This window comes from Trachypithecus francoisi, unplaced genomic scaffold, assembly GCF_009764315.1.
Source record: "Trachypithecus francoisi isolate TF-2019V2 unplaced genomic scaffold, Tfra_2.0 Lachesis_group13, whole genome shotgun sequence".
NCBI lineage: Eukaryota > Metazoa > Chordata > Mammalia > Primates > Cercopithecidae > Trachypithecus > Trachypithecus francoisi.
Window position 1 is genome coordinate 6,848,913 of NW_022681458.1, and position 16,152 is coordinate 6,865,064.

The 16,152-nt window shown below is 44.7% G+C and overlaps 1 pseudogene; it reads left to right on the forward strand.

Annotated features, from left to right (window-relative positions):
• The first annotated feature begins 834 nt into the window (after positions 1–834).
• On the forward strand, positions 835–1,319 carry LOC117095294 (annotated as a pseudogene).
• Positions 1,320–16,152: the final 14,833 nt, after the last annotated feature.

Genomic DNA, 16,152 nt, shown 5'->3' on the forward strand with positions numbered 1-16,152 from the left:
GTATTTATCCAAGAGAAATGAAAGGAAATGAACACACAGGGAATCGTATGCAAAATGTTTGTAGCAGCTTCCTTCAGGATAGCCGGAGATGGGAAACCACACAAATGTCTATCAACTGAGGAGCAGAAAAACAAATGATGGTATAACCATGTAATGGAATATTACCCAAAGGTGAAAAGAAACACACTTCGGACACACAGCAGCACTTTGCTAAGTGAAAGAGTGTCTAATTGTGTGATTTCACTTCTCCAGGGGAGGCAAAGCTATAGAGACAGAAAGCAGAGCGGTGGCTGCCTGGGGGCAGAGGGAAAGGGAGCACCGCTTAGAGGCACAAGGGGCTTTTTCCAAGAATGGACATGTTCTATTTCTTGAATATAGAAAGTGGTGGTTGCGTGACTGTAGACTGTAGACTGTATACTGTCACAAAACTCATTGAGCTGTACGCTTAGAATGGGTGAATTTTGGTGAGTCCTGGGTGTTGCTGTGGAAACAGCTCAACCAGTGCCCTTCAGGACTCTGAACCCCCACATGCCATCATGGAAGCCAGCATATGGTGCCCTGTGCCGGCCCCACCTCTCCTTCCAGGGAGTTCACCCGGCCACATCAGTAGGACTGTGGCCATTGCCTCTTCCTGCAGTACCAGGCTCTGCCCAGCCTCAAAGTTGACTTAGGTGCTCCTCTTTGCATTGCTGTTGGGTGGGAGCAACCCCTTCCTGGCAGTATAGATGTTGGCCTGCAGAAGAAGATGCCCTTTCTGTAGTTTTCCAAGGCAGGAAGTCATTATGCAACTCATGCATTTTCATCAGATTTCCTCCAATATCCTCTGAAGTGTGTGTGGGAATGAGGTGCACTGCCAGGAAGTGTGGGATCTGATTCTAGCCTCCAGCTAGTGTCTTCATCTATGAGAATGAGATCAAGGGGAGAATTCGCTCGCACATTCTGCCAGTTCAAAAGTTTTCAAAGCTTTCAGGTTGCATCCAAGTGGCTGAACAGTTAAAGAATAACCCATGACACGAGAGTTACCCATAACAAGGATTCCTGAGGCATCTAGAGAAGCTTTCCAGTTTTTTACGAGGTTACTTGTCGGGGCAGAGTTTGGCAGAAACGATGGGACAAATTCTACCGGAAACAACCATTGATCTGAAAAAGACCTGAACTTACTGGATAACAAGGAGCTTGCCAAAAGGAAGAGCATCATGGATGAACTTTTTGAGAAAAATCAGAAGAAGAGTGATCCAAATTTTGTTTATGACATTGAAGTCAAAATCCCACAGGATGAACATCTGCAGTCCTGTGGCTGGGACACAGTCAGCTCATGAGTTCTGATACGAAACACCCAAAAGATTTATTGGGCTAGCAGAATATTCATGTTTATATAAATAACATACATTGGTTCTAGAAAAATCTTTAGAGAACACTAAAATGTATATGTTGAGTCATAAGGGGATTGACTATGTTGCTTTTCAAAACCAGGACATTTAGAGCATCTACTATGTAGGTGCAGGAGGAAAATGGGAAAAAATGGAATTAATTTTTTTTTACTTTTTTGAGACAGGGTTTTTCTCTGTTGCCCAGGTTAGAATGCAGTGGTGAGATCTCAGCTCACTGCAGCCCCCACTTCCTGGGCCCAAGCAATCCTCCCACCTCAGCCCCCTAAGTAGCTGGGACTACAGGCGTGCACCACCATACCTGGCTAATTTTGTTGTTGTTGTTGTTGTTGTTTGTTTTTTTTGTAGAGATGGGGTTTTGCCTTGTTACCCAGGCTTGTCTCAAACTTCTGGACTCAAGCTATCTGTCCACCTTGGCCTCCCAAAGTGCTAGAATTAAAGGCACGAGCCACCGCACCCGCCTTTAAGTAGCCTATCATCTAATTGGAACATATCAAAACTTGTGAAAAGCTAATTAGCAGTATTGGGCAACCACAAGATTAGAGCCAGATACTTGATAATGGCTAAAGAAGATCAGAGCCTAGATGACTATGGAGTAGAAAAGCAAGGGAAGACTTTGTCCTTTAATGAAGGACTTTGCTGGCCCTTGAAATGGTAGTATTTGGGTAGAAACTTGTGTAGGATTCTAGAGAACAGAAACTGAAAAGAAGGGGAAGGGAGATAGTAAAGAGATAAGAGGTATATATATATCTTATCTCTCTCTCTCTTATATATATATACACACACACACACATATATATATAACAGTAAGTAAATTATAGTTTGACAAGATTGGGGTGTGAGGGTGATCTGGTTTGACTGTGTCCCCACCCAACCTCATTTTGAATTGTAGTTCCCATAATTCTCACATGTTGTAGGAGGGACCTGGTGGGAGGTGATTAAATCGTGGTGGTGTTTACCCTTATGCTATTCTCATGATAGCAAGTGAGTTCTCACAAGATTTGATGGTTTTATAAGGGGCTTTTTCCACCTTTGCTCAGCACTTCTCCTTGCTGCTGCCATGTGAAGAAGGACATGTTTTCTTCCCCTTCTGCCATGATTGTAAGTTTCCTGAGGCCTCCCCACCCATGTGGAACTGTGAGCCAACTAAACCTCTTTCCTTTATAAATTACACAGTCTCAGGTATGTCTTCAAAGCAGCGTGAGAATGGGCTAATACAGGGGCCATATTTGGTTACCAGGGAATTATCTTTTTGTGTATTTAACTCTGAAGAAGCCTCTGCAAAATGCCCTGCAGCTGCAAGTAGCTGCTACTTGATGGACAGAAGGGGAATTCCGCCCCTTGGGTATCAGGAAATATACACTGAAGACATTATGAAGCCCTGAACCTCCTCCCATAAATAGCATGTTTGTTTATAAAATGGGAAATCCTCCTACCATAAATGAACAATAGGTACTGCCGGTTTAGGCCTACTCATGACTTTGGATCTACAAGAGAAGATCTTTGTTTAGCAAGGTTATCTGTGATTTCATACATCTATTCTTACTATAATATTGTTTAATTGCTAGAAATTCTATGTTTTCTTTTTTCTTTTTTTTTTTTTTTTTTTGAGACAGAGTCTTGCTCTGTCGCCCAGGCTGGAGTGCAGTGGCCGGATCTCAGCTCACTGCAAGCTCTGCCTCCCGGGTTCACGCCATTCTCCTGCCTCAGCCTCCTGAGTAGCTGGGACTACAGGCGCCCGCCACCACGCCTGGCTAGTTTTTTTTTTTGTATTTTTTAGTAGAGACGGGGTTTCACCGTGTTAGCCAGGATGGTCTCAATCTCCTGACCTCATGATCCGCCCATCTCTGCCTCCCAAAGTGCTGGGATTACAGGCTTGAGCCACCGCACCCGGCCGAAATTCTATGTTTTCTATAAGAAAATTAATATTCATTGAATACAACTGTAAAAATAATTTTTAAAATTGGGGAATTTTATTCTATGTAAATTATACTTCCATAACTGAGCTTTTAAAAATTCTATATAGCTTTTAAAATAAAAATTAGGAAATTCATGTCCTTCAGGCTTCATTCTTTACATCTCTTTTTACCTACATAAATGACCACAGAAAACACTAAAAGCCAAGTTGAAGGTAGCATCAGCCAGCCAGTCAGTGAAATTAAACTCTCCTAGATCAGTCAAGTCTATGATTTGAAAAAAAACAAATGGTTTTCCAAGAAACAACGTGTCTCCTTGGAGCTGTAGTTCCACCCATTACAACGAAGTCAAGCCGAGGCCAGACAAGATCATCTCATGAGCCACCTTTGCCCTCTCTGAATGGAATGCTTCAGGCTCAGTGTAGATGCAACACCAGGGGCAGAGACAAGTGCCCTGGGGGAACTCCATCACTTCCAGGCTGGACCAGGAAGCAGGGATGGAGCCAGCCAGCCTATACCCAGATCACCCCTGAGCATAGCCGCGTAGAGGTTAATCTGCTGTGCTTTGAATGCTCACAGCGCCTAGCATCCTGAAGTCAGAAAGGGATCAATTTTCATTAATATGAAGAACCTCACTTTGAGGGATGAGACTGAGCCCATTAGACTCCTGGAGAGGCACATTCTTAGTGAAGAGTGCAACAAAAGCATTGGATATTAGCCGTAAAGATTGCAGGAGACCCAAACACTTCCAGGAGCAGAGAGGGGCTCTCTACCAGCCCCAATTCAGAACCTCAGGATCACTACTTACCACATGAAGCAGCTCTTACTCCTAGTCACCAGCTGTTAGCATCCAAAAGTGGAATGAGAGTTTCTCATATCCGGAATGACTCCCAATCTGGAGATCTCCCCTGCCAGGAAGACTGTCCTTATGAAAACCACCCTCCAGGTGCAAGCTTCAGAAATGGTGGCTGCTGAATGCACAGAGGGCAGGTGAGGGAAGCTGTCCATGAAAGACAAAGCACTGCACACACGCATTCTCCCCGTTTCCTCCTGAGACCTCACTAAAATACAGCAAAGGTTTTCACCTGTGTCATTTGTTTTATTCTTTAGTCATACATTTCCAAGGGCAAATAGAAGACAAGATGATAGCATAAAAGATTTGCAAGCCAAAGAGTGGCAGGACCAATTGCAACTGACCTATCCCAAAAAAGAACAGGGAATCCTAACTTAGCAGCTGAATTTGAGCCCTACAGAGCCAGGAAGCTCAGGGGTTGGTGGCATTCAGCACTCTGGAAGGGGGTGAGGGTGGGCTAAACACTGGAGGAACAGTTGAAAGTAGATTAAAAGTACAGAGACTCCCAGATCTCCTTACCCTGCCCATCAACCAGATGACCTCACCTCCATCCTGGCAGAGACTGGAGGAACCCCCGGAGGGGAAAACAGACAGGCTCTGGTGTGGGAGAAACAGCACCTCTGGGCCAGAAACACTGTTCTGAAGGCACCCAGGGGAAAAAAAAGACATCCAACCTGCTTCTGCCAGGGGGTTCCCAGAACCTCAGCCTTTGAGCTTCTAAGAATGAGTTTGCTGGAGTCTAGGAATCTGAAGCAACATAAGAAAGCAATCCTTCAAATTGAATAGTTCATGCAGATCACCTAGAGCAAATGCACCTCTTTTTTTTTTTTTTTTTTTTTTTTGAGATGGAGTCTTACTCTTGTCACCCAGGCTGGAGTGCAGTGGTGTGATCTGGGCTCACTGCAACCTCCACCTCCTGGGTTCAAGCAATTGTCCTGCCTCAGCCTCCTGAGTAGCTGGGATTACAGGTGCCTGCCACCATGCCTGGCTAATTTTTATAGTTTTAGTAGAGATGGGGCTACACCATGTTGGCCAGGCTGGCCTCGAACTCCTGACCTCAAGTGATCCACCCGCCTCAGCCTCCCAAAGTGCCGGGATTACAGGCGTTAGCAAGTGCACTTTTATCAAGACCGATCTTCCCACATGGAGCTGCCCACCGGCTTTTTAGAATGTACAAAGAGACAAAAACTTAAAAAAACAAAAAACAAAAAACTCTCACAATCCCAGCAAGGACTAAAGAGCAAAAATATAATGCTTTTTAAAAAGTAATGTAAGGGAATAACAAGGCTTCTGAAATTTAAAAAAAGAAGAAGAAGAAGAAGAAGAAAATGATAGATATGTAACACTTGATAAACATTTTGAAACTAAAGTTTAAACGATTTTCCAGATCAAAGAAGAAAGGAAAGAGATGGAAGTCAGGAGAGAAAAGAGAATTCTAAAACCAGTTCAGGACTAACATCCAAATAATGGGAGTTCCAGAAAAGAGGTTGGTGAATGTGCTGAATGGGTATGAAAATACAGTTAGAGAGAAGGAATAAGTTCCAGCAGTCCATAGCACAGGAGGGCGACAATAGTTAACAATATCTTATCATATGTTTCAAAGTAGCTAGAAAAAAGGATCTGAAAAGTTCCCAGCACAAAGAAAGGATACATATTTAGGCAATGGATATTCCAGCTAACTTGATTTGATCATTACACATTGTAGGCATGTATCAAAATATCACATGTACCCCATATATATGTGTAATCATTATATGTCAATTAAAAATAACAAGAATAAAGAAACAAAAGAAGAAGATAAGACAAAGGAAGGCAAGAGGGAAGTCCAGAACTGAAGTACGTGGGTTCCCACAGGGCAGGGACCAGCCAGTGCACAGCACAGCAGATGCAAATAGTCTTCCAAGGACGCTTTGCCTTGAAATTTCCCAACACTGTGGACAAAAATAACACCTTCCAGCTTTCAGAAAGGGCGGGGATAGCTTTCGACAAAGGATCCAGAATGCACTTTGGACTTGGTAAGAGCAATGCTGGGACAATAGAACAGTGTCTTCGAGACTCTGAGGAAAGGTGATTTCCAGCCCAGAATTCTATAGCCCTCAGTCTGAAGAGAGAGAAACACATTTCCAATTGCCTCTGAACACCAATGAAGATGTGTTCCACTGAATTGAGGGAACAAAGCAGGCAAGAGAGGGCACAGAATCCAGGAGTGCGGAGGGTGGTCCCACAAGGCAGTGAGACCCAGCGAATCCTCCAGGGTCCTGGGAGGCCAACCCTGCAAGGCCCAGACCTTCCTGCAAGGCTGAGAGGCTTCCATAGCACCCCAGAAAGAGACTTAAGTGTAGAGAGTACTAGGTGGGACATCTGGGGATAAATCACTGTTAATTACGTTGGAAACTAGGCAAATAAAAACCAAGACCATCATTAACTCCTAGAAAACTAGGAGGATGTAGAAAGCTTATATACTCCAGGCTTAACTGATATATTAATCAGGGTTCTCCAGGGAAACCAAACCTGTGGGACATGTTAGCCATACACACACACACACACGCATACATACACATACATAGGTATGCATGTATGCATAACATAAAAAGATTTATTTCAAGGAATGGGCTGATGTAATTGTGGGGTTAACAAGTCCAAAATCTGTAGGGCAGCTGGCAGGCTGGAAACTGTCAGCCAAGAGCTGACACTGACGTGTGGAGGCAGAATTTCTTCATCCTCAAGGAAGCCTCAGTTTTCTACTTAAGATCTTTCAACTGATTGGATGGGGCCCACTCACATGGCTGAGGGTTCTCTCCTTTGATTAAAGTCAATGATTGTAGACATTAGCCGTTTGCACAAAACACCTTCACAGCAACCCCCAGGTTGGCATCTGAATTAATAGCTGGGCACTAGTGCCTAGCCACATGGACATGTAAAACGAACCATCTCAGCTGGGCATTGCATTTACAAGTTTAGATTAATGTAAGCACTGACTATTGATTTCACTAAAGTTACCATATCACCTAATTGGGAGGTGGAGGGCAGGACAGGGCTCAGGTGCGTTGTGGAGTCAAAGGGGTAAAACAGAGCCATGTCCTAAGGCACTGTGGAGATGTCGCTAGGTAAGGACCAGGATAGCTACATCCGGAGGTGCTGTGTGATCTCAGACTTGCAGGTAGATACCAAGAGAATCTGCAGCCATGGTGAAGGCAGCTGGCCCTGGGAAGTAGGAAATGGTGGTGAAGAGGACCACCATTATCTCAAATGAGCTTTGCAGAACAATCCCCCTTTCAATCTCTGGGTGTGTGAAGTGTTGAGAATACAACAACTAAATGAAAAACAAAACAAAAAAAACATATAAAAGATGACTTAGGCTCTTCGTCCAGTTCCTCCTGATCCTAGTGTTAATTAATTCCCCCTGGCTTTCTGCTGCTGAGAGTAATTTCCAGGCCTGGAGACCTCTCAAAGTCCCCTGTGTGTAAGATGTCAGAAGGTTCTGCCCGTTCCAGCATCCCCAGGCCTCTCTATCCACTCTGGGCAAAGGACAATGCCCTGGGTGACTCTTAATTGTGAAGAGGACAAGGCTGAGCTTTTCAGCCAGATGCAAAGCCCTCTTAGGATGGAAGGAGAGGATCCTCTGTCATCTTGGTTTGCTCTGTGAAGTTGGATCAGGGTCTTCAGGGAGAGCTGAGAAGGGGATGTGGGGTTTGTGCATGGGGAGAGAAGGGGAGGTCTGGAACAGTGGGAGCTACCTGGGGAGGAGTGGACACTGGTGTGTAAGCTGCCGAGAGGTCTGAGCCACATATGGAGTTGGCGACCAGGGGTCTGTGGTGCTGGGCTGAGTTCCTGCAGGGCCACTCAGCATCAGTGTGGGAGATGTGATGCGAGCTGCTGGGCAACCGAAGACAGGGATGCTGTGGGGCCGTGAATCTCCGCAATCGAGCAAAGGGTGAGGACCTGGGCTGGCAGGATGCGGAGCAGCAACAGGGTTGGGGCCAAGGCCTGGGCCAAGGCTGGGACCAAGCAGCATGGGCAGAGGGAGGCAGAAGGGTAGGGCCTGCAGCGTGAGGCTCCCACTCCGTGCTTCAGTGTGAGCTGCCCATGGGTGCTGGGTGGTGGCTGGCAGCACAGGTCTCAAAGGGGAGGAATCTGGAATGTGCAGTTAGCCAGGAGCAGGCTGATCTCTCGCACCCCATCTCCAACCCCAGGCAGGAACTCTGGAAGAACAAAAGTCTGTAATAGAGAGAGTGGGGCAGGTGCTGGAGCTGTTTAGGAGGTTCAGTCCCGGCGAGGCGGGCAGGATGGCGTGGCATGCTGGTTTGTCACATTAGAAAAGAGTGGGTTCAGAGGGGTCGAGGGAGACTGTGTTTCTAGGAGGGAACTGAGACAGCCTTCAGGAGGGAGTTGAGAGGGGGAGAAGGGGTTAGAGTTGGGAGCAGTGGGGAGGAAGATGAGACAAGACAAGGTTGGCATATCTGCCGATAGGCCTGGCCTCATGTAAGCAGGCTCAGGATGGGAGGCTGACAGCACATTGGCAGGGAACCTGGGTCTCAGCACCCTCACATACAGATACCTCCCCCAACCCAGGCCTGTACACAGATATTTCCCCCAACTCAGGCCTCCACATAGACACCTCCCCTAACTCAGGCCTTCACATAGAGACACCTCCCCCAACCCCGGCCTCCACATACAGACACCTCCCACAACTCATGTCTGGGCATCCGTTTTCTTTCCAACCTCGTGTGTATTTTTGTGCATCAGACAACATGACCAGGAAGCATAATGGGTTCATCTTTGAACCGAAACTGCAACAACCAACCAAACCACCTTGAGGTGATGTTCCCGGTCTGTAGATGAGGTGCCTGGTAAAATCTGCTTGTCTCTTTGAGTCATTTGGGTTTTAATTTTATTCATTCTATTTTAAGTTTGCAAACAGCCTCAAATCATTTTTTAAAGACCTACACACACTTTAAGTAAAAATTATTAACTAATTCACCACCGTCTTTTAGTTTGATGAAAAGTATAGCCAAGTCCCAAATGATAAATTAGGCTAATAACCAGCAATTATTAGTTTCATTTTGAATGTCTTTGGGACTTAAGCTAAACGTAAACTGGAAAAAATTGTTCTAATTTAGAAGACAGAAAAATGAACAGACCAAATCTAATATTTTAAAAGTATTTTTCAAAAATGGCAGGAGCGTCCAGTGACAGGCACAATAACCATGCCCAGCCCCAAAATGTTCACATCCTAATCCCTGACATCTAATCTTTGAACATCTGACTTTACATTTTGCACTTTGCAGACGTAATTCAGCTAAGGATCTCGAGAAGAGGAGGTGACCCTGGAATAGGTGAGTGAGCCCAGTGTTATCACAGGGTTTTATTTTTTATTTTTTATTTTTTTGAGACAGAGTCTTGCTCTGTCACCCAGGCTGGAGTGCAGTGGTGTAACCCTGGCTCACAGCAACCTCTGCCTCCCCAGGTAAAGCGATTCTCCCGCCTCACCCTCCCGAGTACCTGGGACTACAGGCGTGCGTCACCATGCCCGACTAATTTTTTATATTTTAGTAGAAACGAGGTTTCACCACATTGATCAGGATGGTCTCGATCTCCTGACCTAGTGATCTTCCCTCTTTGGCCTCCCAAAGTGCTGGGATTATAGGCATGAGCCACTGCACCAGGCCCACCACAGGGTTTTTATAAGAGAGAGGCAGGTCAGAGTCAGACAGAGCAATGCGAGGACACACTTTGAAATGGAGAAGGGGGCCGGGCGCGGTGGCTCAAGCCTGTAATCCCAGCACTTTGGGAGGCCGAGACGGGCGGATCACAAGGTCAGGAGATCGAGACCATCCTGGCTAACACGGTGAAACCCCGTCTCTACTAGAAAATACAAAAAAAAAACTAGCCGGGCGAGGTGGCGGGCGCCTGTGGTCCCAGCTACTCGGGAGGCTGAGGCAGGAGAATGGCGTGAACCCGGGAAGGCGGAGCTTGCAGTGAGCCGAGATAGAGCCACTGCACTCCAGCCTGGGTGACAGAGCGAGACTCCGTCTCAAAAAAAAAAAAAAAAAAAAAAAAAAAAGAAATGGAGAAGGGACCATGAGCCAAAGAATGCAGGTGGCCTCTAGATGCCAGAAAAGGCAAGAACGAATTGTCCCTCGAGTCCCGGGAAGGAACGCGGCTCTGCCGACACCTTGATTCTAGCCTGTAAGACCCATGTCAGGCTTCTGACCTCAGCATGGTGAGATAAGTTTCCATTGTTGTAAGCCATTAGGTTTGTGGTAGTTTGTGACAGCAGCAATGAGCAGCAGACACAAGTCTGTCTCTTAATATAAAATATTAAGCCTGGAAAGGCAAAAGAGTCTCTGAACCAACCGTGGACTCACACTTCATGTAGATCAAGTTTCCTCTCCGTCCCCGCCACTGGGGACTCTGCAGACTGCCAGGGGATGAGAAGATTCCACTGCCCGGACACTGGTCAGTGGAGTCAGTGGAGTCAGTGATGAGACGGTGGCTTAGATGAGAGACCCTTCCACCCAGCTCACCCACTGTGCTGTGACTCCAGAAGGACCCAGAGCCCCTGGCGACACCGATCACAGTTGAGGTCCTTGGGGTGTAGCTGTTTCTGGGGTCTGGGCTCCCTGCTCCGGGGGCCGCCTCAACCCTGCCCATTGCTGATGGGTCTCAGCTACTGGTGCTGGACTTTTCCCCCCAAATCCAGCTCGGCGCTGAACCGTATTCACAAGTTCTGGGGATTAGGATGCGGATGTCTTTGCGGCTGGGGGCTATTTTTCTGTTTACCATAGGACTCTAGGGCCATTTTTGAAAAATAATAACTTTGATTCACTAAAGAAAGCTCCATCTTGAGTGTTTATTTCTATCTCCCAAATTAGAACAGTGTAATCCAGTTTATAGTTAACTTCAGTCCCAAAGAAATTCAATATGCCATTAATGATTACTTGTATTTAGGCTGATTTTCATGTACGATTTCAGGGTGTTGGAAAGACCGTGGAGGTGTGGATGAGAGCTGGGCTCCTGGGAGCTGTGGATACCTGGCCTGGGGAGACAGAGAGGAGTGAAGAGTTCAGTTTAGTCACATGAGGCCTTTCAGCAACTCTGCAGAAAGCTCACAAGCTAACCATCCTGAAGCCTGTTCTGATGACCTGTCACAGGAATGTCTACGCTGATTTCAGGAGCCCCAGCAACCATTTTGGGACCAATGGCCTGTGGCATTATCCCTGGAAGGTTCAGAGATTTTCAGACCTTAATATTTAGAAAAAACAAAACAAAACAAAAAAAACCAGGCCTCCTTGAGGCAGGACACAAAGAAGGAACCCTTCTCCATAACCAGATCCTGCAGGCAGGGCTCATGTTATTTATTTGTCTATTTATTTGTTTCTACAAAGCAGGCAGCCACATTCTCAAGGCAGTAAGTGGGTCTGCCCGGGTGCAGACGACAGTAGGGGTGTGGGCATTTTTCTGAAGTATGTTGAACAAGAAAAACAAAACCAACTAAAATCCAACTGCTTTTTATTATCACCATATGCCAGCAATTCTAAATAATGTCAATAATAAAAATACTCCCACGTGAAAAAGAATCTTTCTTTTAGTTTTTATTTATTTATTTATTTTGGTCTCAGTCAAAAACAACTGCTGTGGTCACTGTTTTAATAATATATACGTAAGCTTTAGCAGAGCACCTTTGTTACCACTCACTTTACTAAACACTGTATTCTGCGTGGAAGGTGATTCAGAGAACTCCCAGTTATGTGGATGGGCTTTGATAAGGCTGTGGGGTGCAGTTTGGATCTCCCACTCCAGTCTACGCATTACCGCTCTATCAGGAGATTTGCAAACAGTTGTGGCAGCATGGAGAAGCAAAGACCAAGAACCAGAACGCTGGTGGCTCATGCCTGCAATTCTAGCACTTTGGGAGGCCAAGACGGGAGGATTGCTTGAGACCAGGAGTTCGTGACAAGCATCAGCAATATAGTGAGACCTTGATCTCTACAAAAAAAATTTCTAAAAATTAGCCAGCTGTGGTAGCATACATCTGTAATCCTAGTTATTCAGGAGGCTGAAGTGGAAGGCTTACTTGAGTCCAGGAGTTAGAGGCTGCACTGAGCTAAGATCATGCCATTGCACTTCAGCCTGAGCAGCAGAGCAAGGCCCTGTGTTTAAAAACAACAACAACAACAAAACCCCCTCTCTCATGTTGTGTGCCCACTTGGAGTTTTAACTTTTGTTTATAATTTAGAGCAGTAAGACAGTGCCACTTTGGAGGTGTAATATTTTTATTTGGTTTACTTCATATGTCCACTACTGGTTGAATTTAAATAATATCTTGAAAATGAAGTGCATTCTGTAGTTATTGTCCATTGTTTTAAAACAAAAGTAAATCAAGAAAATTTACAAAAGTGGAATGATTTAGTAGTTGCCTAAACTGTATCTTCTGTAGATGATTCAGTTTGATTAACATCCACTTACTGGTTACTGGACAATTATTTGCACAAAATATTACACTAAACTGTTACCAAGGCATCAAAGTTGAAACCAAGATGTAGATTTTTAGACTCTTGGGAAAAAAAGCAGGACTTGTTTCCTTTTTTGTATTATGATGTTTGCTTTATTTGTATTCATTTGTGTTTTTACTGGTATGATTATATTTATGAAATTCAATAAAAGAAAAATTTTCACTGGTAATGTTTCTTTTCTGGCCACTATTATTATTTGTTTCATTTTATAATTGCCATAAAAATAATCCTATCTTATATAGAGAGAGGTGTTGAACATAAGCTGCTCAGGAGGTCAAACATTCCAGGCACACCAGGTGACAGCGCCATCTTCTTCTGTCCCCAGGAATGTCATTTCTCCTACTGGAAAGTAGCATGGAAACCACTCGTGACATTTTGGGTTAGAGCCCTTTTGTCCCCTGGTGGGTGTGTGAACACTGGTTGCAGGGATGAACAGCTGTGGGCCTCCATCCCACACATCATCCATACCCTCAAGCAACAAAGCAGATGGACTCGAGGTGCGGTGTTCGCCTACTACCTTGTGGAGTCCGACCCTGTGTCTCCCTCCACAATCCGGTTTTGGGACTCAGATGCTGCAGGGTTGCTCCGGTTATTTTTATATTAAGAGGGATAGATTACCCTCAGAAAGAAAGGGGACAAAGACCCTATCTCCCTTTACCTCAGGCTCAGAAATATGAAACTATGCCTGAGGGGTTGGAGTATCTCTAATGTGATGAATTGAAAGGAAGGACCCTGGAATCCTGAGAGAAAATCCACCTCAAGAAATGGGGAGACTGGAACTATGAGCACTGAAGGAGTGAAATAATAAAAACAATGCCAGAAATCAACAAGATAGAGAATAAAAATAGAAAAGATTAACAATACAAAAAGTTGGTTTCATAAAAAGAAAATTAGATAAAGCCTAGCAAGATAAATTAAAAATCAAAGATAGAAAATGCAAATAAACAATACAGAGAATGAACAGGCCAGGCGTGGTGGCTCACGCCTGTAATCCCAGCATTTTGGGAGGCCAACAGAGGTGGATTACCTGAAATCAGGAGTTCCAGACCAACCTGGCCAATATGGTGAAACCCCATCTCCATTAAAATTTTTAAAAAATTAGCTCAGCATAGTGGTGTGTGCCTGTAGTCCCAGCTACTCAGGAGGCTGAGACAGGAGTATCACTTGAACCTGGGAGGCTGAGGTTGCAGTGAGCTGAGATAGCACCACTGCACTCCAGCCTGGGCAACAGAGTGAGACTGTCTCAAAAAAGAAAAAAAAAAGAGAGAGAGAGAATAGATGGGAAGCTATAGATTTTTTAAAAAGAGAATATCATGAACAACTATGCTCTGATAAATTGTAAAAGCTGGACAAAATAAATTTCTAGAAAAAAATAGAGAATGTGAAAGTAGGCACAGGAAAAAAAGAGAAAACTTGAACAAAACCACAAAAATGTAAAAGCTTAAATGAAAATTAAAGACCATCCTCTCCTGAAAATCACCCCTAGGTTCAGTTTGACTGGTAACCAAACTTTGAAGGAAGAGATAATTTCTATCTTCCATAAATTATTCTATAAAATGGGAAGCTGCCAAATTAATTTTTTGATGCATGTGTAACTTTTATTGCAAAATTGGGTATGGTACTACAAGAAAAATATATATAGTTCCATTTCATTTCTGAACAGTCATGTAACAACCCTAACAAAATACTAGTGAACCTAATCTAAGAAGATGTTTTAAAAATTACATCTTAATCAAATGAGGTTTATCTGAGTATTGTAAGGATGGTTCAATAGCTGAAGAATCTAAGAATATATGTACCACATTGTTAGTTTATATGGTTTGGCTGTGTCCTCACCCAAATGACATCTTGCATTGTAGCTCCTATAATCTCCACATGTTGTGGGAGGGACCTGGTGGGAGGTAATTGAATCATGAGGGTGGATTTTTCCCATGCTGTTCTTGTGATAGTAAGTCTCACAAGATCTGATGGTTTATAAAAGGCAGTTCCCCTGCATACGCTCTCTTGTCTGCCACCGTGTAAGACATGCCTTCGCTCCTCCTTCGCCTTCCACCGTGATTGTGAGGCCTCCCCAGTCATGTGAAACTGTGAGTCCATTAAACCTCCTTTTCTTTATAAATTGAAAGGAAGGACCCTGGAATTCTGAGAGGAAATCCACCTCAAGAATTGGGGGATACTGGAACCATGAGTATTGAAGGTTCACGCCACCATCTAAAGGCTGGCTCTGGGTCAGCTGAGTGGTGATAAGGAACACCATTTGGATACAGCAATCCTGATGTCATTTGTGTCTGGTGAAAGAGGCCTGCCCAAGTGTAAACTGAAAGAATAGCTTTAAGAGTGAATTGGAGGAGGCCTGTCCAAGGGTGAATTGGAAGAGGTTTATCCAAGAGTGAATTGGAAGAGGCTCCCCATGAGTGAACTGGAAGGGGTTTGTCCAAGGACGAATTGAAAGAGCTCACCCAAGTGTGAATTGGAAGAAGGTGTGTCCAAGTGTGAATTGGAAGGAGCTTTTCCAAGGGTGAATTGGAAGAGGCTCACCCAAGTGTGAATTGGAAGGGGCTTGTCCAAGGGTGAATTGGAAGAGACTCACTCAAGTGTGAACTGGAAGGAGGCTTGTCCAAGTGTGAATTGGAAAGGACTTGTCCAAGAGTGAATTGAAAGAGGTTCACCCAAGTGTGAATTGGAAGGAGGCTTGTCCAGGGGTGGATTAGAATGACCTTGTCCCAGGGTGAATTGGAAGGAGCTTGTCCAAGTGTGAATTGAAAGAGGCTCATCCAAGGGTTAATTGAAAGGAGGCTTGTCCAAGGGTGAACTGGAAGGGGCCTGTCCAAAGGTGAACTGGAAGAGTCTCACCCAAGTGTGAATTGGAAGGGGTTTGTCCAAGGGTGAATCGGAAGGGGCTTATCCAAGGATGAGTTGTAAGATGCTACATATGGGGTCCAGGTAGCTTTTCTGTGGGATACTCCTGAGTCCGTATCCTCCTTCTCTTGAGGAATCCGCACAGTCTAGATACAAAGAGGATGGTCTCTTCTACCAGTGAGGGGAACAGGCACCTGTGGGGTAGCTCAGATGCTGAACTGATTCGTGAACGTGTACAAGCACCTCTAGGCTTATCTGGGAATGCCTGAGCAAAAAAGTATTCAGAAAAAGTTTGGATCCATTTCAGAAGAGTTGGTGGGGGCCTTTGAGTCTGGACATAAATGTCGATATGGCCTCATTTGTATTCCAGCAGCAAAGCCTGCAGCAAAGAACAAGTCACAAATTACAAAGTCAACCCCCTAAAGCAATAAGATCCCAGTAACATTATGCACCACAGGGCTAAGCTGCTTATAGGAACTAATCAATTTAGTCATTTGCAATCTACTTCTAGAGAAATTGTTATGTGTCCAGGCACTGGGCTATTTAAGCAAGAAACACGCTTGCTTTTTTCAAAAGAGCTGCAATCTTTTTTGACCTATAGGTATATACTGCATCCAGAA